Here is a 24,008-nt window from a genome sequence, read left to right as displayed (position 1 = left end):
ATGATGAAAGGAAAGAACTGATTCTAACAAATAGTTCTTTGATCTCTATATGTGCACATATGGAGACATACACCCAAATAAATTAATGCAAAAAATATATAGAATTCTTTTGGTCCATATTTTATATATGAAAAGAACAAACTAAAAGAATACATCAATCCATTTTCCTCTGCTATAATAAAATCCCCAAAGCTGATACTTTATAAAGAATAAAGGTTTGTTTAGCTTGAAGCTTTGAAGACTCAGCATGACATTCTGCTCAGCTCTCATAAGAGCTCCATCAGTGCATCACTGCACAGTATAGGCTTCATGATCTGAGCACAGGCAAGAAGGCAAAAAAAATCACATGGAGTGGCAGGAATATGAAGAACTAAAGAGGCCTGTCTCTTGTGGGGACCATCAAGGGTCCTCTGAGAATGACTTAGTTCCTTTCAAGAGTAATATCCCTGATAATAAAAAAAAATCACCTCCCACTTGGATCAATGACGTTAAAGGTGTCATCACCCATAGACTGAGAATCAAGCCACCAACATGAGTCCTTGGAGACAACTCATTTGATTAGGCCAATGAATCCCCAGAATTACAAGTGAATCCCACCACACCTGGTTTTTTTAAGAAGGTTGATAAAAATCAAACTCAGGTCCTTGTGCTTTCAAAGCAAGTACTTCACCAGCTCAACCACATTCCCATGTCTTTGAATATTTGTTTAAAGAGTTGTTAAACAAACAACAAAAACATGGTTTATAAATTGCAAAAGGAACTTTAATAAAAAGATTTTTTCAATATAACTTTTCCATTTCAAAGATACCATTAAGAAAATTAAAAGACAGCCGGGCAGTGGTGGCACACGCCTTTAATCCTGGCACTTGGGAGGCAGAGGCAGGCAGATTTCTGAGTTCGAGGCCAGCCTGGTCTATAGAGTGAGTTCCAGGACAGCCACGGCTACACAGAGAAACTGTGTCTCAAAAAAGAAAGAGAGAGAGAGAGAGAGAGAGAGAGAGAGAGAGAGAGAATTAAAGACAAGGAATAAAATGAAAGAAAATACTTACAGAATATAGTCTGCTATAAGACATATTCAGCATTCATAAAGAGCTCATACGGCTCAGTAGTAAGAAGTACAAAGGAAGAACACATATTTCCCTGCAGAAAGCAGACAAATGATTGAAGAAATATTAAAATGCTTTTTTTATTTCTTATTAGAGAGATAAAGTCACAAAAATCACAGTCACATTGCTTTTTATACTCCATGGAATTACTATGAGACATATGTCATACACAAATAAATGGTAACAAGGATATGGAGATACAAAATCTCACATGCTGTTGGTAGTGTTATAAAATAATGCAACCACTTTGTAAAGCAATTTATTTTTCCTGAAGATGCTAAAACTTAACGTAACAATTCCGTTTCTCAGTAATATCTAAGAGAAAAAAAGCATGCCTCCCCCACAAAATTTGTGGATGATCACTGCCATAAATGAAAAATGATCTATTTACATCTATCTATTTAGATCTATCAACAGGTAAATTAAAAAAATGTTTATCTGTTAAGTGGAGTTCTTCTTTAAGATCTATGGGCACCAGGTATGCCTGGTGCCTTTATGGGTGTACCTGGTGCCCATAGAGGCCAAAGAGGCCATAGAGGCCCATAGAGGGCATAGAGACCTATAGAGGCCATTAAGGCCATAGAGGCCAAAGATGATATCAGATTGACAAGAACCAGAGTTACAGACTGTTGGGCTATCATGTAGGTGCTGGAAACCAAACCCAAGCCTTATCCAAGAGTGGCAAGTATCCTATTGACCAATAAAAGACAGCAAAATAAGCTGATACGGTGGCAAATGCCATAATCCCCGCACTAGGGAGACAGAGCCAGGTGACCACTTCGAGGCTAGCCTGGTCTACAAAGCAAATTCCAGGACAGCCAAGGCTGTTATACAGAAACCCTGAATCAAAACACACAAAAAACAAACAAAGAAAGAAAAATACAGCAAAATACTAGCATCTTTTATGTGGTAAGAGAGCCTCAGAAACTTCATGCTATGTGAAATGATTCAGCCTCAAGAAACCACCTCTTACATGATTTCATTAATGTGCAAATTCCAGAAGGCAAATATAGACACAGAAAGTAGATCAGCTTGAAACATCCTGGGCTAGAAACAGACTAACTGTGAGGAGTGTTAGTAAACCTGGTAGAAATATGGGAAAAACAAACTTAGGATGATCATATCAAGTTACATTAAAAACACTCTACATCAGCCAGGCGTGATGGCACATGCCTTTAACCCAGCACTAGGGAGGCAGAGGCAGGCAGATTTCTGAGTTCGAGGCCAGCCTGGTCTACAAAGTGAGTTCCAGGACAGCCAGGGCTATACAGAGAAACCCTGTCTCAAAAAACCAAAAAATAAATAAATAAATAAATAAAAACATAAAAAAAACACTCTACATTATAAATGGAATGAACCTACTTTACTATATGCAGAGCGTTATCTTATAAAGTTAGTAAAATTTATGTGATTTAAAAAGAAAGAAAGAGAAAGAAAGAAAGAAAGAGAGAGAGAAAGAAAGAAGAAAAGAAAAGAAAAAAGAAAAGAAAAGAAAAGAAAAGAAAAGAAAAGAAAAGAAAAGAAAAGAAAAGAAAAGAAAAGAAAAACAACTTTTCCAGAGGCCTGAAAAGGATGTTAGATTCCCAGGAACCAGGGTTATACACAGTTGTAAAATAAATCTCCTGACATAGATACTGGAAACCAAGCTCAGGTACTATGCAAGAACAGTACATGTTTTTAACCACCAAGCCATCTCTCCAGCCCATAAAGTGTATGTGATTTTTTACCCCTGAAGAATATCTGAAACTTGTAGCAAAGAATTGACAAAAAAGAAAGAATTCTACTTTTTTAGTGTTCACTGTTTAATTTTGTTTGCAGTAATTATGCCCTATATGTGATTAATGTCACCATTTTATGCAGAATATGTCACTATAAAAACTTCATAAATAGAATTACTGTCTAGTATACAATATTCCAGTGCAGCACCATCAATTATCAGCTCCCTAAGAGGTCTCAGAACCTAAAATACAATTTTTTTTGCCAAGCTAACAGGACTCAAAAAATATCAGACTATAGATGTTAATGTTCCCAGTAATGCTGGTAAAGACTGATATACATGTATAACTTTCAAAAACAGTGTCTTGTGTTATGTTGTGAGCTGTTCAGAGAGGAATAAACACCATCCCTTTCTACTTCCTCTGGAATGCTTCACCACAATAATTAGTCTGCAAAAGGTGAATATCCTCACAATTGGTCTCACATATGCTTGGTCAAGTTAGACTGGAATCATCGCCTATTAAATAAAGAATTCATATGGGATCTTCTCTTTGGCAAACATGACTATGTAATAACATAACCACTTAAAAGCTTTTCACAGCTTTAAGCTACATATTTGTTTCCATCTGACATGTTTTGGTTTGGTTTTTTTTTTTTACGTGTGTGGCTTTTAGAAAATATCTCTATCTTCTCCTTATTAAGAAAGATAAAGTTGATATTCCTCAAGGGATTTCTTTCTTAGACATCCCACTCTCAGACATTTTTCAGCTGAACAGTTGTTGCAACAAGAAATAAAGCAAATGTTTACACGATACTTAACTGCTTCAGTCTGGCCATCTATGTCTTACAGTTGGGTTGTAAGTTGTCTTCACATTAACCCTATTATATTTGAATAATTTGCACTCACTACACTGTCATAGACTGTGTGGATAGCCCTGGGGCTAATTATATTTGATGTTAATTCCATTCTCCTGTGGATGCGAACAAGTGAGGAGTCAGCACTCAGATGATTTCCTGTAAACCTGCTTCTCACCTTAATTTGTAAAATAAAGGAGAGCTGATAATTGGGCAGAAAAGGGAAGGTGGAGCTGAAAGAAAGAAAAGAAGGAGGTTTGAGAGAGAGAGAGAAGGCAGAGGAGGAGGAGGAAGAATAAAAGCAGAGCAGAAGCACATGGCCTGGAGAAACTGCAAGTTATAAGGGGTCTCATAGATGTGGAAGATGGTAGTGTGGCCGTAGATCTGCCCAATCTAGGTGCACAGCATGTATTTATATTAATTGAGTCCTGTTTTCATTGACGGGGCATATTTGGGTTGGAGATTTACTACAACAATAGACACTACCTCTCTGTTGTCTGTAGCCACCTATCTGACCTTCTGTAGTATATCCTTGTTATGATAGCCATCCACAGTAAACCCAAGAGTAATCACCTTCCAGCCAGATGAAAGTGGCCTCTTAGACACTGTAGTTGGCTAAATAATGGTTGCACGGATAACCAGGTCTTAAATACAGATAGCAGAAGGGACTTTGCAGATAGGATTAAGTCAAGGCTTTTGAAACGGAGATGTTAGCCTAGTAGGTTTTAAAGATATAGCAAGTCTTCCAGGAATGAGAGGACCTAATGCACTCCATTTTAAAACAGACAGACATGTTAGGCCTTAGGTTTCAGTGTCCCAAAGAAGCAGGCAAGGCTCCCCAGGAGAGACACAGAAAATGGGCCATTAGTCAATAGCTGCCCTGACATATGGCCAAAAGAGATAACGAGCCCTGAATTGGGACAGTCCCTGAATTCTTGAAGTCTTCACCAAAAATAGTAGAAGTAGCATAGCAACCAATCAAAACTGGTTGTACTAATTTTGTACTAATGTCACTGCTGCACTTCTAGCCCATCATGTTAGAGGTTACCTAACCCTTCTAGAAAATTACCCTACCCTGAATAAAAGGAGGCCTGTGAGCTCCTCTGGCCATTGTCATTCTGATGAATGGTTGACGTCCACAAGCTAGGTGTTTCCGAAGAATAAATGCTCTTTGCCTTTGCATACTATTTGATTCTGGGATCCTCCTTCAGTGATTCTTGAACCCTAGCAAGAGGAAGGTAAGGGAATATTGAATTACTGAAGAAAAGAAGGCAAAACAACACCAAAATTCATAACCAAGGAATCCTGCCAGCCGAGAACAATTTTAAAAAATAATAATAAATAAATTTTTCTATGGAGTCAATAGAATAAAACATATTTTAACCCCAGTAAGAATCATTTGAGACCTCTAACATCTACACTGTAGGAAATTAAATGCGTGTTGTTTTAAGATTTAACATCTGAGCCGGGCATGGTGGCGCACGCCTTTAATCCCAGCACTCGGGAGGCAGAGGCAGGCGAATTTCTGAGTTCGAGGCCAGCCTGGTCTACAAAGTGAGTGCCAGGACAGCCAGGGCTACACAGAGAAACCCTGTCTCGAAAAACCAAAAAAAAAAAAAAAAAAAAAAAGATTTAACATCTGTGTAAAATTGTTCTGGTGGGCATAGGAAATTCATATAGACATCATGGTTATGGTTTTATCCTTCTTATAGCCAGCATCCAACCAAATGGTAGTTAATACCTTCCCCTCCTTCCTTTCCCATCTAGAAACCTGGTCCCCAAATGTCTTCACAGTATCTATTTTGTTCTTGTTAATGTTGTTTTGTTTTTGAGACAAGTTCTTACTATGTAACTCAAACTAGCCTCAAATTTGTTATGTAGCCTAGTCTGGTCTCGAACTCACAATGGCTTCAAGTGCAAAGATTATAGGCATTGACTCTCAAGTTTGGCTATATTTTTCATATTTAGAAACTCATCTCAAGAACATTGTTATAATCACTAAGATGTTGCAAGACTACAGTCACTTGCAGTCTTTCAGTTCTACAAAGGCTTATTTCCAGTCACAGAAGAGTCCACAGAAGGTTATTTCCAGGTCAGAAATCCCCCTATGATAGGCCAAAAAGAAGGTCATTGTCTCTGTGTGTTCCTCTAGCAACTAGAATTGCCTTCTCCCAATAATTCTCAAGGTTATTCTTCATTTATTCTGGGCCAGCCAACCTACAACATGAGAACCTGGGCAGCCATGGACACAAGGAGCATCTGAGGAAGATCAAGAACAACCTCTGTCTGCCATTCAATGTTGTGGGAAAGAGAGAGATGCCCTCCTCCCACCCCTTCCCCCTCACCATCTAAGACAGGCAATGAATTTGTCCCTGTCCTTCACCTGCAATAATACTCAGGGAGAACAGGCCTCAACCTCGCCTGGGCAGCTCAATAGATCTGGTCCTGCTGGCATGGGCTCTTGGGCTCAGGTGAGTCGACCTGAGAGCTTGCTCTGCCCCTTGCTGGTTGTGGCACTGGATAAGCTAGCCTAGGTAGTGATGGAGAACTCTCCCTGGTGGTTTTCAGGAGAGTTGAAGGGCTGACCAGCTCAGATACCACCCAGACCCAGATCCAGAGCTTTGAATTGGCCCACCCTAAAACATCCTGCTGGAACTGTTAAAGGAGCCTGTCATACAGACCCAAAGCTGCATGATTTCCATGATACAAGAAACAGGATAAGTGTGAGGAGTCCAAGTGAGGATCCAGTATTGATAGTGTAGCAGAAGCCAGAGGCCTCAAACCAAATCAATGATTCACTGCAGTGAACATTTGCAAAGTGTGGACAAAAGATATATTGTGAGATACACTACAGATTCCATATGAGAATTTTTTTTCCTTTTTTTTTCCTTTTATTTTGGTGGGGAGGTTGCAGGAGCAGAGGGCAGATACAAAGGGATGGGGAGATGAGTGGGTTTGGGGTGCATGATGTGAAATTTGCAAAAAATCAATAAAAAGTTAAATTTTTAAAAAGAGTAGTAACTAATATACTGAACCAGAGTCTGAATAATAGAAAATGGGCATCTTTATTTTTTAACACTTTAAAAACCACAAAGGTAATTCTGATGTTCCATTTTGACTGAGAACCATTTTTCTTCAGTGGTTGACAATCTGTCATTAACAATCAGAAGCAGCTTTGGATATGCTAGTAGTATCTAATGTGTAGATGCTTTGAATGCTGCTAAACATTCTGTAATTTGGACTACAGGTCCCCAAAACAAAGATTCTCTGGCTCAGAACATCCATGTAGCTAAAGTTAAGAAACTCTGTCTTAAAGGATGGACCATCTAGAGACTGCCATATCCAGGGATCCATCCCATAATTAACCTCCAAACGATGACACCATTGCATACACTAGCAAGTGTTTGCTGAAAGGACCCTGATATAGCTGTCTCTTGTGAGACTAGGCCGGGGCCTAGCAAACACAGAAGTGGATGCTCACAGTCAGCTATTGGATGGATCACAGGAGCTAAAGAGATCTGCAACCCTGTAGATGCAACAACAGTATGAACTAACCAGTACCCCGGAGCTCTTGACTCTAGCTTCATATGTATCAAAAGGTGGCCTAGTTGGCCATCACTAGAAAGAGAGGCCCATTGGACATGCAAACTTTATATGCCCCAGTACAGGGGAATGCCAGGGCCAAAAAATGGGAATGGGTGGGTAGGGAAGTAGGGGGGAGGGTATGGAGGATTTTTGGGATAGCATTGGAAATGTAATTGAGGAAAATACGTAATAAAAAACATATTAAAAAAAAAAAAGAAAATGAAACTCTGTCTTAAAGGAACCACACATGTCATTGTCTTGGCTACTGGCATAGGCTTAATGAACTCAGCTGGGTTCACTACAACTAATACAAATGTGGGTTCTGTATATAATCCAATAGAATCTCACTTAGTGACCATACAGAATGTTTTCCTAGGCTTCTCAGTGCCAAAACTCACTTTGTTGTTTGCTAGTGTCTTCACTAAAGAGAAGGAAAAATAATTAAAATTGAGTTTTTCTTTGTTCAGCAATGTAAAATTATCACATTTGATTTAAAGTTTAGTCAATAATATTGTTTTTATACTATCGATGTAATTCAGCCTTGTTTCAAAGTAGTATATAGTGGTTGTCAACCTTGACTTCTGATCTCACTGGAAGGGTGGCATCCAATATGCTGGCTGTAATAAGAGCATCCCCATTAGGTTGTGAATCTTTTAGACACTAATAAACCTAACTCACCAAAAAAAAAAAAAAAAAAAAAAAATCAACCCCTATATCTGTAAGCAATGGGAAGGTACTAAGTGAAATTAAGTTGCTAGATTCTTTGTATAGTAGTCATGTTCCCTAACTGGTTGTTGGTCTCACTGAGATGTAACGTATCCACAGAGCTGCTTTAATTCTGAAGTGTTGGATACCCAAGTCACTTATTTTCTGTGCCCAGAGATAATCAGATGATAGTGTTCAGTTTCTAGCATGTGTCTCAAATTGACTTAACTGACTTTCCTACTTACTACCTGGTTACTACACAGTTTCCTTTGAACTGTTTAAGTTCTTACTTTTAGTTCTTACTTTCTAAAAGAAAGTAAATTAATCCTTTTGTTCATGAATTAGCCATACAAAAGAACCAGAAAGTAAGAACTAAAAGTAAGAACTTAAACAGTTCAAAGGAAACTGTGTAGTAACCAGGTAGTAAGTAGGAAAGTCAGTTAAGTCAATTTGACAGCCTTGGTTCAGCGGCCTGGTCTGTGAAGATCTTCTGAACCTTCCTTAACCTTTACCATTTATCTCTGCATTACTGTTCCCACGTGTTTTCCTTTTCAAAATTGATAGTATATGATACATGGCACACTATTTTGTAAAGGACTATAAAGTAATTTCTATAATGTACTGGCTAGTTTTGTGTCAACTTGACACAGCTGGAGTTATCACAGAGAAAGGAACTTCAGTTGAGGAAATGCCTCCATGAAATCCAACTGTAAGGCATTTTCTCAATTAGTGATCAAGGGGGAAAGGTCCCTTGTGGGTGGGACCATCTCTGGGCTGGTAGTCTTGGTTCTATAAAAGATCAGGCTGAGCAAGCCAGGGGAAGCAAGCCAGTAAAGCACATCCCTCCATGGCCTCTGCATCAGCTCCTGCTTCCTGACCTGCTTGAGTTCCAGTCCTGACTTCCTTGATGGTCAACAGCAGTATGGAAGTGTAAGCTGAATAAACCCTTTCCTCCCCAACTTGCTTCTTGGTCATGATGTTTGTGCAGGAATAGAAACCCTGACTAAGACACATTATTTCAAAATTTGCAGGCAGTTGAGCTTTATTTATTTACTTCCCCGATAAGGCAAAAGGTCAACACCTAGAAATGAAAGTAACACAAAATTCCCTGGAAACCATTCCTCAAAGTGATTAGACACGAAGGTGGGTCCCAGGTCATTAAGTTTGAGATGGTCTCACATGAGGACATATCTGTATAAAAGGGAAAGAACAGGAGAACTCTGCATGGATCATTAAGAAAGAACAGAAGGAACAATGCCTAAAGAATAGAACTATCTACATTTAAAGAAAACAGGAATGAGAGAGTCTTGGAATGCACTGTAATTGCTTGCACAAAGTTGGTCTTGTTATCTGAGTCACATTCCTTTATTTTTGAATATTCCTGGAAAGGAACCTATATTTTAGGTCCTGTGAAGTAAAGGAGAAAATGGCCCCTCAAAGAGTAAGTAGCATCAGTAAAAGCTTGATGTTAAAGAAACTCAAACAGTGGAAGAAAGCAAATAAAAGTTAAAGATTCAAATAAAAAGTTAAAGATTCAGCTTGGCCATGCATCCTGCAGGAGTCAGCAGGATGGCCTAGGCAGAAAAATACATTTATTTCACTTTGTCCATGACACTTCTAGGAGATCAGATGATGTGCAGGTTGAAAGGCCAGCGGATGCAAAGATGTGGAAGTGAAAAATAACTGGTCTCTCTGAAGGAACAGAAAGTAGCCCACAGGACAGGAACACAGCATAGGTTGAATGAGCAGGAAGAGGGAAGAGACTGGAGTGGTCAGCAAACACCAGACAACAACAGACTTTGTAAGCCACATTTAAGTCTGCACCAAACTCAATCAGCAAATGAGTCAAATTCAGGAATGACATAATCTAATTTCAAGTTTACAAGGATCATTTTGGATGCAAAACAAAAGTACTAAGAAAGGTAATACAGGAGATAAATGTCAAAAGAAAGTTGAGGATTCCAAGAGATGAAATGATAACAATTCAACTTGGAAACTGACAATGAGGAAAAAGGCATCTGGGAAAGCACTCAGAAGGAAGGGACACTAAAACTGTGTGATTAGAAAGGTGTAGGCAGGAATACCAGCTACCTGTTCCTGGCATCCCACTGGAGGGCATTGTCTTGGTCTAAGATGGGGAGCACACAGGGCAGAACACACAGGTTTCAGATGTACCACATTTGCTCATACATATCTAGACACTTACACATGGTCTTCTAAAAGCCAGCATTTTGGTAACCAAATGGCTTCAAATAAAATGTAAATTTCCTGTTCTTAGAGAACCATAACATTGGGCCACCTAAGTTTGTAATCACCAGCCAGAAGTCAATAGGTAACAAACCACACATCAAATCTGTCTGTTGGCTTTTGTTGTACCAACCTGGAGTTAATAATGACTTTTAGAAAACAAATAATATGCAACAGAAATCATATGTGGTCCATGAAGCCTGTGTTCACTATCTGTTTGTTTAAAGAAAACATTTGCCAAGCAGGCTCTGAGCATGGGTCTGTATTTTGGTGGGGCATTTCTTCTCTGGTTTCATGGTCCATCCAGCACTTGTCTTTCCAAACATACCTTACTTGAGCTCGTTATTCTAAATCCTGACTTAAAGTGGCAAGATGAGAAAGGGCCAAGACAAGGCAAGACAAGAAAAAATTTTAATAAAGGGCAAAGATAAAATAGTGAAGGAACAGAGTTGTGATAGAAAACAAAGAGGGGGGGCTACTTATCATTTTCTAAGGTCAAGAAATTAAGTATTTCAGAAGACAAGACGAGTTTCAGGGCCTTTCTTGGAAAACATCTGAACATGGTAGCTTACAATTAGTTTGAATACAGCAATAATAAGATCCAAGTCACCAATAATTCATTGGTATCACATTAAGTAAATAAATCAAATCACTTCTCTTTGGTGTCATTGAACAAAGAGCAAACACAGATTTGAATTCTCTACTTCACACACCCTGTTTTCTGTTCGCAGTTGAAAAGGTTTATTCAACAAGAGAGAACACCTTTGGCAATGATTTATCACAAATTCATCCTTTATATAGTTTTATCAACTAATGGTTCTAGAAGGTTCTAGAAAGGTTCCACGGGACTATCCTACTTGAACAGGTTAAAAAAAAATTCTTGAGTACGTCCAACCTAATAGAGGAGGGATCTGAAGGGGTTTTCTGGCCGGAACTACTCTCATCTCTCACATGATCTTCACTGAAGCCTTGATCGTGATAATAAGGTATGAACTTCAATGTTTGGACACTGTCCGGATTTCTCCAGCAGGGTCACACACCAGCCTCCAAGAGTGTAACTCCTTCAGCTCACATATGCTCTGTCATCATCCTCGAACATACCTCCTACTGAAGTTGCTGGCCCAGTTGGCTGTTGGCTTTCCTGGGTGTAACTAGAACCTACCCCACATCCTACAGTTCAAGCTGCTTTTGTTCTGATATGTTATCTTTCTGAGATGTTTTAGAATAAGTTTCGAGGACTGGACCCTTAAGAACTTCCTCAGTACTTCAGTGCACATTTACTAAGATATTCTCATGCAGTCACAGAATAATGATCAAAACCAGGAAATCTAGCTCTTAACTGATGCTCTGGTCCAAAGTCTATGTCCACCTATTGTGAATGCCCTGAAACTGTCCTTCATAATCTCTCTCTCTTCCCATGTTTAACCTAAGTGAGGCCCTTGAATTCAACTCTTCCATCCCTTCATTAGGCTCCCTAGCCCCTCTATCAAGCTCTTCTGTCCCTCTATCAAGTTCTATAGGCTCTCGATGATGCTGTCTCTCAATCAAGATCTATTGGCTCATCAAGTTCTGTTTTCTTCTCAAACTTTCCTATCTCTGCAGCCCACCTTGCCCTGGAGAAACCCTTGCTTGGCCTGTTTCATGGTAGAGCCAGGGATGCTCACAAGTTCTCATCTTCACAAGGACACTTGTGCTTGCCCAGTTAGTTTTCTGGCTTTCTCCTCATAGTCCTTCCTGAAGCATACCCTCCTGAAGAAACACCAGAGAGAATACTTCCTCTGATTGCTCAGGGAAGTATTCTCTCTGGTGTTTCTTATGATTTCTTTACAGCCAGGAATATGTGTTTCCGGTAACTTCATGCTTGTTCCCCTTTTATAGTAACCACACATTTTATTGTAAAACAACATGCCATTCATGATAAAAGAAACTTCTTGAAAAGGAAGAGAACATAATGTGAAATTCTCTTTCTTCCATGTATAGCAACTCCAAGGATGTATTTTACATGGTGAAAGGCATTGTGCTTTGCCATCATGCCCCTCTCTCTCCTCTCTCTCTCCTCTCTCTCTCTCTCTCTCTCTCTCTCTCTCTCTCTCTCTCTCTCTCTCTCTCTCTCTCTCTCTCTCTTCTCTTCCTCCCCCTCTCTGCCTCTATCTCTCTGAGTTGTTTTTGTCTTTATAAGATCCCACATTGTAGTTTAGGCTAGCGTACATTCACCAAGTAAGCTGAACTAGGCTAGAACATGCAGCAAACCCCTACCTTGACCTCCCAATAGCTGGGATTGCAGACATGGTCTTTTCACATTCTTTAAGATGCAGGTTGTCCCTTGTCACTCACTCTCTTTCACACATAACCATCAGGCTAAAATGCCCATGTAACAGTGCACTATCTGACCTCATCTCCTGATATGTAATTCTTGTGCTACATGCAGAGGGCTACTTCCTGCTATGATACCCACCTGATGAGGTTTAAAGCATGGGTAGATGAAGTTTGAGGAAGGTAAAAATTACCTTCAAGAAATTTGACAGTAGAAAGGTAAAGCCGCTTGCCAAGATTGCAAAATCAATTTAGTGATGGATTTGAACCAAATTTGACATCAATAAATTTAGAATATGGGGCATACTCAGCGGAGTCGAAAATAATGAGGAAGAAAAGGGAGAAAGATACTCAGGCAGTTGTCATGGTTTGCCATGGAAAGGGGACTTTGTAAGTAAGTCTTAGAAGAGAAATCAGGGGAAAGCAGGGTTTGACTTTACAACTATGTTATTAACTTCCAGATGTTTTTATCTGCTCATGTCACCAGCATGCCAATAACCTCCACTGACAACCTGAGAGGCAGTGCAATGACTTCTGTGGCACACTCTGCTCCTACTGACATACTCGCACAGGAGAATGCAGCCTGTGTAACCGCTGAACTTCTGGTTTTGCCAAACCTGCTAGAGAAAGATATGACACCACAGATCATGCTGTCCAGTTTTACCCAAGAGGACTGGACTCTAGTTAGGAATATGATGTTATGTGCTGGACACAAATCTGGACTTCTATGTGGTCGGGAACAAGTTAGGCTGGGCTCTCCTCTCCTTGTCAGAACTCAAAAGAACAAATGTAGATGTTCCAAAGTTTCCTAACATTGTGCCCCAGCATTTTAGGGACTGAGAGGGAAACATCTCCCTTTTTTGTCTGTGTTTGTTTACTTGTTCCTTTGTTTTGAAACAATGCATCCCAGACTGGCCTTAAACTTACTTCGTCGTAACTCAGGATGACCTTGAATTTCTGATCTTCCTGTCTCAATTTCCTGAGTACTGGGATTACAGGCAGCACTAACACATCTGTTTTATGCAGTGATGGGAATCAAATCCATGAAGTTGTACGTACTAGGCAAGCATTCTACTATCAGAACTACATTCCCAGCCCATTTCCAGGATTTTTGCATGGTAAAATAGCCATTGAATTTACCATTTTAGCTATTTTCAAGTGTAGAGTTGAAAATGCAACCCTTAGCACCACTCAGAACCTTCTTAGCTTTCCATGATGAAACTATGCTCCCTTTGAACATTACTTCCCTACTACTCCTTCTCTTCAGCTCCCACAACCCCATTCAGCTCCCACAACCCCATTCAGCGCCTGTTTCTGGGAACGTGATGCCACTCTGTGTCACCAGCTTAGCTCACTCAGCATCATGTCATATGTTCGCCTATTCTGAACTTTGTATAGAATTCTCTGATTCTATAAACCATGAAACTACAAAATGTAGGTGAAAGAAACCAAATGATAAACAGATACTTTCTGTATTCATGGCATCAAAAATCTCAGCAAAGGAGCTAGAAAGATGGCCAATCAGTTAAGAACTCTTGTTGTTCTTGAGAGTTCAGTTCCTAGTACCTGCATCAGGCACTCATAATGTCCTCTTCTCACTACCAAATGAACTCATATGCATATGGTGCACATGTATGCATACAGACAAAATACTGTGTGTGTGCCGGGCAGTGGTGGCACACACCTTTAATCCCAGCACTTGGGAGGCAGAGGCAGGCGGATTTCTGAGTTCGAGGCCAGCCTGGTCTACAGAGTGAGTTCCAGGACAGCCAGGACTATTCAGAGAAACCCTGTCTCGAAAAAAAACAAACAAACAAACAAAAAAAGAAAGACAAAAACAAAAAAACACTGTGCGCACGTGCGCGCGCGCGCATGTGTGTCTGTGTGTGTGTGTGTGTGTGTGTGTGTGTGTGAGAGAGAGAGAGAGAGCATGCGCACATGTAAACTGTTCCATGAAACAAAAAATGAATTGTATTCTATTCAAATCAAAACACTTTTAGTTTGAGAGAAAATTTGTAAACCACATATCTAAAAACATTTATTTTCAATACATAAAGAACTCTCAATACTTAATATTAGGGCTGAGAGTGTGGCTCAGTGATAGATACTTGTCTGGCATGTGTAAGGCTCTGGGTTCAATTTCCAGCACCATAAAGCAAAATATTCTTTTTAAATTTTAACATTTACAAATCCAGTTAGAAAACAAGAAAAATATGTAAAAATATTTCACTGAAGAATCCATAAATGGGATGAAAAGACAGCTCAGCAGGTAAAAGCATGTGTCATGCAGGCCTGACAACCTGTGTACGATCTATAGTAGAAGAGAACCAACTCCATGAAGTTGTCCTCTGACCTCTATGCCATGGCATACATGTGCCTGTACTCACATCATATGCACATGGTGATACAATTAAAGTTGAAAGAGAAACCATAAAGAAAACCAGTAAATACAATAAAACATGTTCAGAAGCACCAGCCACTAGGGAAATGCAGCTCCATTTTACATCCTGGGTCACAAAAGTGCCAGTGAAAATTAAAGTGTGCCCAGCACACTCTATGATAAAGACTGGCAATATCTTTTAAAAGTAAATGTGTGATGCCCTTTGACACAACAGTTGAAAACCTGGCCATTTGTCCCAGAGAAATAGAAACATATGCTTACAATAAAAACCTGTGTGAAGTTGTATTTGTGATAGCCTCAAACTAGAAGTCATCCCTAATGTCCTTGGATAAGAAACTGTATATCCAACCAAACTGTTTCACCCAACAATCATAAAGAATAGGCCACTGGGATACACTATAATTTGGGTGCATCTAAAGGGCAGAGTTGGGCTGGGGGACAATCTCAAAACATGTTCTGTGGTTTCATTTACACAACATTGTCATGTGACAAAGTAGAGGTAAAGAACAGGCTGGTGCTTTCAGAAAGAACGAATGGAGTCTAGTGTGTTTTGTCAGCACATGGCATAAAGAGATCTTTGCGATGCTAGAATGACCCTGCATCAAGATTATGCTAATTACTAGATTCTGTATGTGATAATAATGATAAAGAACTATAGAAATGTACTGTGCCAAAGTCTAATCTTGTTATGGTATCAAACTGCTATGAGAGCTTACATGCTTGTTATTCACTACTTGAAAAATCTTCATCTCAAAGGTACAACTCAGAAAAACAAAATTCTTTTGAAAGAAAAATAGCTTTGGAATCAGATAAATCTCCCTCCTAAGTTCCTGCTCACCTTGCCTCCCTCTGTGTCTCTTCCCACATCCTTTTTCCTTACAGAGTGTTGTCAACTCTGCCTCCATGCCATGGCACATGGATATTCCCATCACTCAGCTAGGCACTCGGAGGGCAATTTGAAAGTTACAAAGTACATTTAAATGTCATAGATCTGTTTTTCTCAGATTATCAGAGCATTATCCCTCCTGTCTTTCATTCTGTTGTGGCTCTTTATTTTTGCATCTCCTCTACCCATCCTAGTGAACCCTCTGCTCCCTGCCTTCCTGTGTCTTCATTACACACACTTCCCTTAGTAAGTTCAGCCACACAGGGACTGCAATGGTTGCAATGTCACCGAAGTCATTGTCATTTCTCTTGCATTGGCTCTTCCCCAGTATCCTCTGACTCTGATCAGGGCTCCAGCATCCAGATTCCCAAATCAACAGTCTAGTTATTCCTTATATCCCACACCCACTTAGATCAGGCAATTGCACCTCCTTCTTAAAGCCTCTGGAGCTCCTTCTCCGCACTCCACTACATTAGCCCAGATACATGGCTTTGGGTCCTTCCTTGTCAAGTCCGTTGTCCTAATCGTCTACCCAATAGCCAAACAGAACTGACTAAGAATCTGACTGTCCCTCTCTAATCCAAAATTCCTTCCAATTTGACTAAATTCTACTCTTATTCCACAAAATTTTATTAAGCACTGTCTCAGAAGCTACTCTTGATGTGATAAATGGATTGCTAAATAGATTCTACCTGTTAGAACAACAACAAAAAGCAGTATCTTGCACTTCTCAGAGCTTATATTTTACCAGATATCAAGATAAGAGATAGAAAATAAATGCTAGAAGAAACTTAAGACAAAATTAAAAGACAAAGAACAAGGAAGTAGCAGAATAGCAGACTATATCTAACAAGAGTTCCTTCCTCATCTGACCTTCCCTCCATCCTGCCTTCCTTCTTTCCTTCCTTCCTTTTTCAGGTACTGGAAGTTGAATCCAGATCCTCACACATGCTTGGAAAGCACTCTACCACTGAGATAGATCCTCAGTTGCCTTCTTACTTTCTTTTTATTTTGACACATCTTACCAAGTTATCCAAGCTCGTAGCTCACAATCCTATCTTAGTCTTCCCAATAACTGAGATTGCAGGCCTATGACACAGCCTGGTTATGTTGTCTAAATTTGTCAGACAATACCTTTTATAATTTAGATAGATGTGAAATACCTAAACTCGTGTTGAAGGATTAGTTCTAGCTAGTAGCACTGACAGGTGACTGAATTATGTGGGCTCTGACATAATCAATGGATTAATTCATAATGAGCACATAGACAAATGAGACATAGGGTCTGGGTAAGAGAAACTAGTCACTAAAAGTGTATATTTAAAAGGTATATGTTATCCCTGACCCTTTTCTTTCTGTTGCTCTACTTCCTGGCTACTATGAGGTGAACAATGCCTCATACTAGCCCCTTGCAGCATGATGTTCTCTTGGCCAAAAACAACAGAGCCAGTAACCATGGACTAAAACTTCTAAAACCATGAGACAAAACACGTCTTTCCTCCTCTTAGATTGTTTTGCTTGTATTCATCCCAGTGACAAAAAGCTGACTAACACTCTATCTCACAATGTTTTGAAACAGGAAAGCAGTGTGATTGCTTAACAGCCAACGGTCCTACCAGTACTGAGCTGTATTGATGTTCCTCTCCAAGTTTAGTAACAGCCCATTCTAACTTATAAACCCCTAATAAACATTAATAACACCCTTTTATGGCCAAACATACTCTGGAATATATCAGAGAAGCAAGGATAATGAATGAGCACTTTTTGAATCAGTCCAGCCTGGACTAGTTTTTATTGTATGCACAAAAGATGAACTGTATCTAATCAGTGAATTTTTTGAGATAACCCCTATATTCCATGTTATTCTTATGCATAATAGTCATGATTAAAATAAGATGCATCATGGGAAATGACATGTACAGTGAACAAAGACTTACATAGTCCAAGCCTGTCAGTTTAAACAGAAAATCACTCACACCCAATCCTTAGCAATGAACTCTTCTTTCTCCTAGACCTTCAGAAGAAAAACCCAAGTAATAACCAAGCACTCGAGCTGTATGCTTCCTTAGATACATACAATTGCTTCCTTGCAGTGTATGGACTCTGTACTTTGTTTCTGAATAAAATCACTTGCACTATGTTTTCAATTGTTTGAACAAAATGTAATAACCTAAAAGCACCAGCCATGCAGAGAACCCTGCCTCCGAGAAAATCAGTCAGAGACCCGAGAAAAAGAAAAACAAGGCCATGCATTTGCCTGGGGGGAGGGCAATGTGATTAGGGAGAAGGACTAGTACAAAGGTCCTAAGGTGGAAAGACACTTGAAGAACAGCAAGGAGACCAGTGTGGATAGAGGAGGAATTGGCTGTGAGGATGTATGGAAAATAAGACCATAAAGGTGACAACACCTGGGTTCTTGTAATGGATATGAACTCCATGCAAACCCTTTCACGATTTGGCCTTTCTTAACAGGGTTCTTGCTTACAAATTCTTTCTCAGATTCCTTCATGTTGCTCCAAACCATATATTTTGCAAGTGAACTGTTCTACAGTCAACTAGAACACAGCTTCTCTATGCCTGGCCAGGCCTTCTTACTAAACATACCCTGGACAGGGTTGGGGGTGTCTCTGAAACCCCAGGCCACAGGATCATCCCGCTTGTGTTCACAAGAGTGCTCTGTAAGAGCCCTGGGTTCTCTGATTTGCCATTTTCCCTAGGTTGGTCTTTTTGTGTTCCCAGCTCCCAGAGCACAGAGCAGTTAATGTCAAACACTGAGAGTTGGGCTGAGAGACATGTGGGCATCTCTGGTCTCTCCCAAGCAAAGGCAAATGCTCCAGAATATTCTTTCACTCTGAGTATCACCACAATCAGAGCTCCGATGTTCTCAATTTCTCTGCCTAACTCTGAGTTTGTTTTGTGTAGCACTGTTTTGCCAAGGGCAAGAATGGCCTTTTTAACTTGATATTTTTTTTTGTCCAAATATACTTAATAAAAAAGATTGATGATTCTATGTTAATATAAAGTTGTGGACTTTTTCTTCTTCTTCTTCTTCTTCTTCTTCTTCTTCTTCTTCTTCTTCTTCTTCTTCTTCTTCTTCTTCTTCTTCTTCTTCTCCTTCTCCTTCTCCTTCTCCTTCTCCTTCTCCTTCTCCTTCTCCTTCTCCTTCTCCTTCTCCTTCTCCTTCTCCTTCTCCTTCTCCTTCTCCTCCTCCTCCTTCTTCTTCTCCTCTTCCTCATCCTCCTCCTCCTTCTCCTTCTCCTCCTCTCCTCCTCCTCACCCTCCTCTTCCTCCTCCTTGTTCTCCTTCTTCTTTTTGTTTTGTTTTTGAGACAATATTTATGTATCCTTGGCTGTCCTGGAACTCACTCTGTAGACCAGGCTGAACTCTAAGATCTGCCTGCCTCTGACTCCTATGTTCTGGGATTAAAGGTGTGCACCTGGCCAGAACTTTCTTCTTAGTCTTAGCTGTACTCTCATCTGCATGCAATCTTGTGTTGATCCAGTGAAATCAGCTAAAATTGGATTATTCACTTATTTCAGTAAAGGTGTCTAAGTTAGGGGTATGGAACAAGTAGCTCAATTGATAGTGCACTTGCCTGACATGAAAAACCAACACAAACTGGTGTACAGTAGCATAAGTTTATTATCTCAGCATTCAGGGGGTGGAAAAAAATAATCAAAAGTTTAGGGGTGTTCTCAACTCTACACAGAAATATATAAGGTCAAGCTAAGACACAAAAGACCGTTTTTCAATCAGTCAATAAGCAAATAAATAAATAGTATCAAGGAAAAAAAGATGGTGGGAGTGATTAGCTCCTTGCTCTTCGGAGAAGTGGGAAGGAAATCAGCATACTGTCTAAATAACACTATTTATTCTATATCTTAAACTTACTCACACCTTTGACCAAGAGCATCTCTTCTGGAAATAATTCTGAAGCACTAGTCAGAGATATCATCTGTATAATAATATTCAATGTTCTGTCAACATTCATATTGAACATTGGAGACAGAAACACTGCCTAACCACAATATATATGAGCTATGATATACTCATATGCTGAACTAGGATCTTCATCAAAAATTTTTGGAGAGTTTAAAAAGTGTGGAGAAATTCATACAATACAATGCCAAGTGATAAAAATGGAAAACAGACAGCTTCATTTCTGTTTTACTAAAAGACCAGAAATACCTCACACTATAACTGTGAAATTCTATTTTATTTTATTTTATTTTATTTTATTGCATTTCTCCAACTTTCCTATATTAATTACATAAAAATAATTTTAATGGTAATTATACAATGTTTCACACATCTAACACTACAGAAATATTAACAGATATCTACTAGGTCCACATTTGTAATACACATTAATTTCAGATTGACTATATATTTAAACATGAAGGCAAAATGGTGAAAATGTGAGGATATAGACGACCCTCTATGATCTCAAGACAGGAAGGGTGCTCTTTAACAAGACATAGCTTCAAATCATTGCCTAATAAGCCAACTTAAAGCTAATGGTTTAAAGCCCAATTAGTTATTATCATTAACAGTTATAAAGTTCACCATGTGAGCCAAGCTTAACTGGGCAAGAAGTTCTGTGGTCTTCGCTGAGCCCACTCATGAAACACCATCTAGTCTCAGGTTAAGTGAGGCTGACTATTGGGGGTGCAATAGACATCTTAGTTATCATCTTACAGGCTTATTTGACCTTATCTACAAGGTAGCTGTTAGATTCCAAGAATACAGAGGCTTGATGCTTGCCTCTGTGCTCAGAGCCAGCACAGCATCATTTCCATCTTTGACAGCTGGGAACAAGAGACCTAGGCTAAATTCCCATGGTCACGGGGTGATTCAGACATACCTTCTTTAGTGTTTACCTTTCAAAAATAATGACTCCCAAACCCTGAAAGCATACCAGATGGCAAAAAAAAAAAAAAGCTTCTTTAGCTTTTACGAATATTTAAGGACAAGTCAATGGGCTAACAGAAGAATTCCTGACTTCCCAGGGGAATGTTCCAAGAAAGGAAAAGGGAAGATGCCTTTCTTTCCATTTGTACACTGGAAATTTTACTGTTTTAAATTTATCCTAGCACATGATAATGAGATAAAAGCAGTGAGTAAGGTATGAGTCTGTGTCCTGGATCTGTGGAAAATTACCACCATTCAGATACCAGAAGGAATCACCTGGGATCAGGCAAGGCACCGATCTTCAGAAGATAAGATGGAGGGCTGCTGTCCTAAGGACCATCTTGCTCAGAAAGGCAGGAGGTAGGTGGTTCTAGAATGTTCCAAGTATGCTTTGGCAACATCTCTGGACAGGTAGTCTCAAGCACTCGAGCATAAGAAATGCTTTGCCCTATGTGAGACCCACACTAGCCAAGCGTTGGGATCTTTTCTCATGGGCTCAGAATCCCCTTACTGGAGACTCTTCTTGATACCTAGGCTATAGTAAAACACTTACTTCCAGTAACAGAAAAACTGCAAACATTTTCAGTAAGCTTCTGCAAACCACAGAGGATGGCAACAACATCCCCTTTCTCACTTCAAATCACAAGTGACTCCGAGGCGAGAGTGACCTGAGCCAAGGAAACATGCCTAAAGATAGACAGTTCCAGAACCTCCAACCAAGAGCAAGAGGCAGGTTGGCAGCAGATGCTTGAATAATAACACAAAGTGGAGAGCAAGATTCAGGAAAAAAAAAAAAAAAAAAAAAAACACATGCACAGAAGCAGCAGAGACTGTCACTAACAATTTATATTTTTCCATAAAATAAGCTTTAATATAAAACAAACTTTGAAAACATGAAGATTTAAAAACGCCCTGGGATGGATCCCCGGGTATGGCAGTCTCTAGATGGTCTATCCTTTCGTCTCAGCTCCAAACTTTGTCTCTGTAACCATAACCACCCTCCAAACGCCATTGCATACACTAGCAAGATTTTGCTGAAAGACACTGATATAGCTGTCTCTTGTGAGACTATGCCGGGGCCTGGCAAACACAGAAGTGGATGCTCACAGTCAGCTATTGGAAGGAACACAGGGCCCCCAATGGAGGAGCTAGAGAAAGTACCCAAGGAGCTGGGGGGATCTGCAACCCTATAGGTGGAACAACAATATGAACTAACCAGTACTCCCTGGAGCTCGTGTCTCTAACTGCATATGTATCAGAAGATGGCCTAGTTGGCCATCAGTGGAAAGAGAGGCCCATTGGTCATGCAAACTTTATATGCCTCAGTACAGGGGAATGCCAGGGCCAAGAAGTAGGAGTGGGTGGGTGGGGGAGTGGGTGGGGGAGGAGTGTGGGGGACTTTTGGGATAGCATTGGAAATGTAAATGAAATAAATACCTAATTTTAAAAAAGCACCATGGAAGACAATATAATTCTTTTTTTAAAAATGCTAAATTTGGTATTACAGGCCTGTAATCACCATACTAGGGAGGCAGGGTCAGTCATAAAGGACTCCAGAGGTAAAGGCAGGCAGATTAGAAGTGCAAGGTCATCCCAGCTACATAGTTAGCTCAAGCTCAGCTGAGCGACTTGTACTTGAGCTCTTGTCTCCAACAAAAGAAAACATTTAATGAAAGAAAGAGAGGGGAGAAGGGAGAGGAGGGACAAGAAGTCAACACTCTTTCAGAAGCCCAAACCAAGGACCAAAAAGGCATCATGCCTTGCTTTGCAGAGTGCAGCCAAAAGCAGAACTAGACTATTACTAGCATCATCAACTGCTTTCCCCAGACACTGTAGATAGCAATTAGGAAGGGATGGAAAATGTGGACAGGAAACTGAGGGAACAGATCCTGAAGAGTGTGGCACTTTGCTATCTGTGGTATGTGTTTCAGGGTCCAGCTGTGGTTCTGTATCCTCCACTTCCTCCCTCTCAGGGTGTTCAGACTCTGCTGCAAACTAGGCTGGAAGGATGAAGTGGAGTCTGGAATTGGCAGGATCTTAGTCCAGCTGGGAATCAGTCGGGGTAGGGAGCTTCTCTGAGGATCTTCAATGAAAGATGGAGTTCTACAGGATCCCAGTCTGGTTGGGAGTGACGGGGTGGGGCACGAGGTGAGGCTGTTCTAGGATCTTAAAAGTTATAGCCCTTTTAGACAAAGGCCTTCTCTGATGATCTTCAATTAAACAGCTCTTAGCTTGTGTGCATACCTTTATTGGGGGCAGATTTGTACACATACACCTTATTTGAGGTGAACCAGGGGGTATATATGGACTTTGGAGAGTGGGGAGGCAGTTTTTTAGGGTAAATGAAAATCACTGGCTAGAGTTTAAAGTTCTGTGAATGCCTCATTTGTATGGAGAGGCATTCCAGGAAACCCAGGTACATGCTTGGCAAGTTCTTATGGGAGCTGGGGAGTTTGTAAGTCTGCCAGGGACTACTCAATCTTCCCAAGGTAGAGGCTGTGGGGATACCCAGACAAAGTCAGGGAAGGGGAAGCCCTACTAGTAAAGGAAGTTCTCCATTTTGCACCGAGCTCAGATAAGCCATCCAGTCAAGATAAACTTTGACCTTACTTTGTGCTTCACTTCCTCTGCTTTCTTCCTCTCAGGGTATCCAGATGCTGCTGCACACAAGGCTGGAAGGATGAAGTGGAGCCTGGAATTGGCAGGATCTTAGTCCAGCTGGGAACCAGTGGAGGGTAGGGGGCTTCTCTGAGGATCTTTAATGAAACAGCTCTCTGAGACAATTTTAGCTTGTGCATATACCTTCATTCAGGGTGGGCTTATACACTTACACTTTATTCAGAGTGAACCAAAGGTTATATAGTTTTAGGGAAAGGGAATGAGAATGTCCAAAGTGGGCAAATTTCATTGGCTGAAGGCTAAGGCTACTGAGATGACTCAGTTAACATGGAGAGTCATTCCAGGAGTCTCAGGTGAAGGATTACATGACATTCCTCAGGTAGTCAATGTGGGGTCTGGAATCTCCCAGGTAGAGAAGAGGAAGCCCTGATGGCAAAGGGAGTGTCATTTTGCACCAAGCTCGGGGCTTTCCAGTAACATCAGACTTCAACCTTAGCAGCAGGGTTTCCTCCCAGCCATCAAGCCTGATGACCTAAGTTCAAATTCTATGGTGAAAGACTCTTGCCAGTTATTCTTTGGCCTACACACATCACATCACATCACTTCACATCACATCACTTCACATCACATCACATCACATCACATCACATCAGAAGCATACACA

This window comes from Mus caroli, unplaced genomic scaffold (genome assembly GCF_978045245.1).
Source record: "Mus caroli unplaced genomic scaffold, Mus_caroli_1 scaffold_11, whole genome shotgun sequence".
Classification (NCBI taxonomy): Eukaryota; Metazoa; Chordata; class Mammalia; order Rodentia; family Muridae; genus Mus; species Mus caroli.
The sequence above is the reverse complement of the archived record's forward strand: the minus strand, read 5'-3'. Positions refer to the sequence as shown.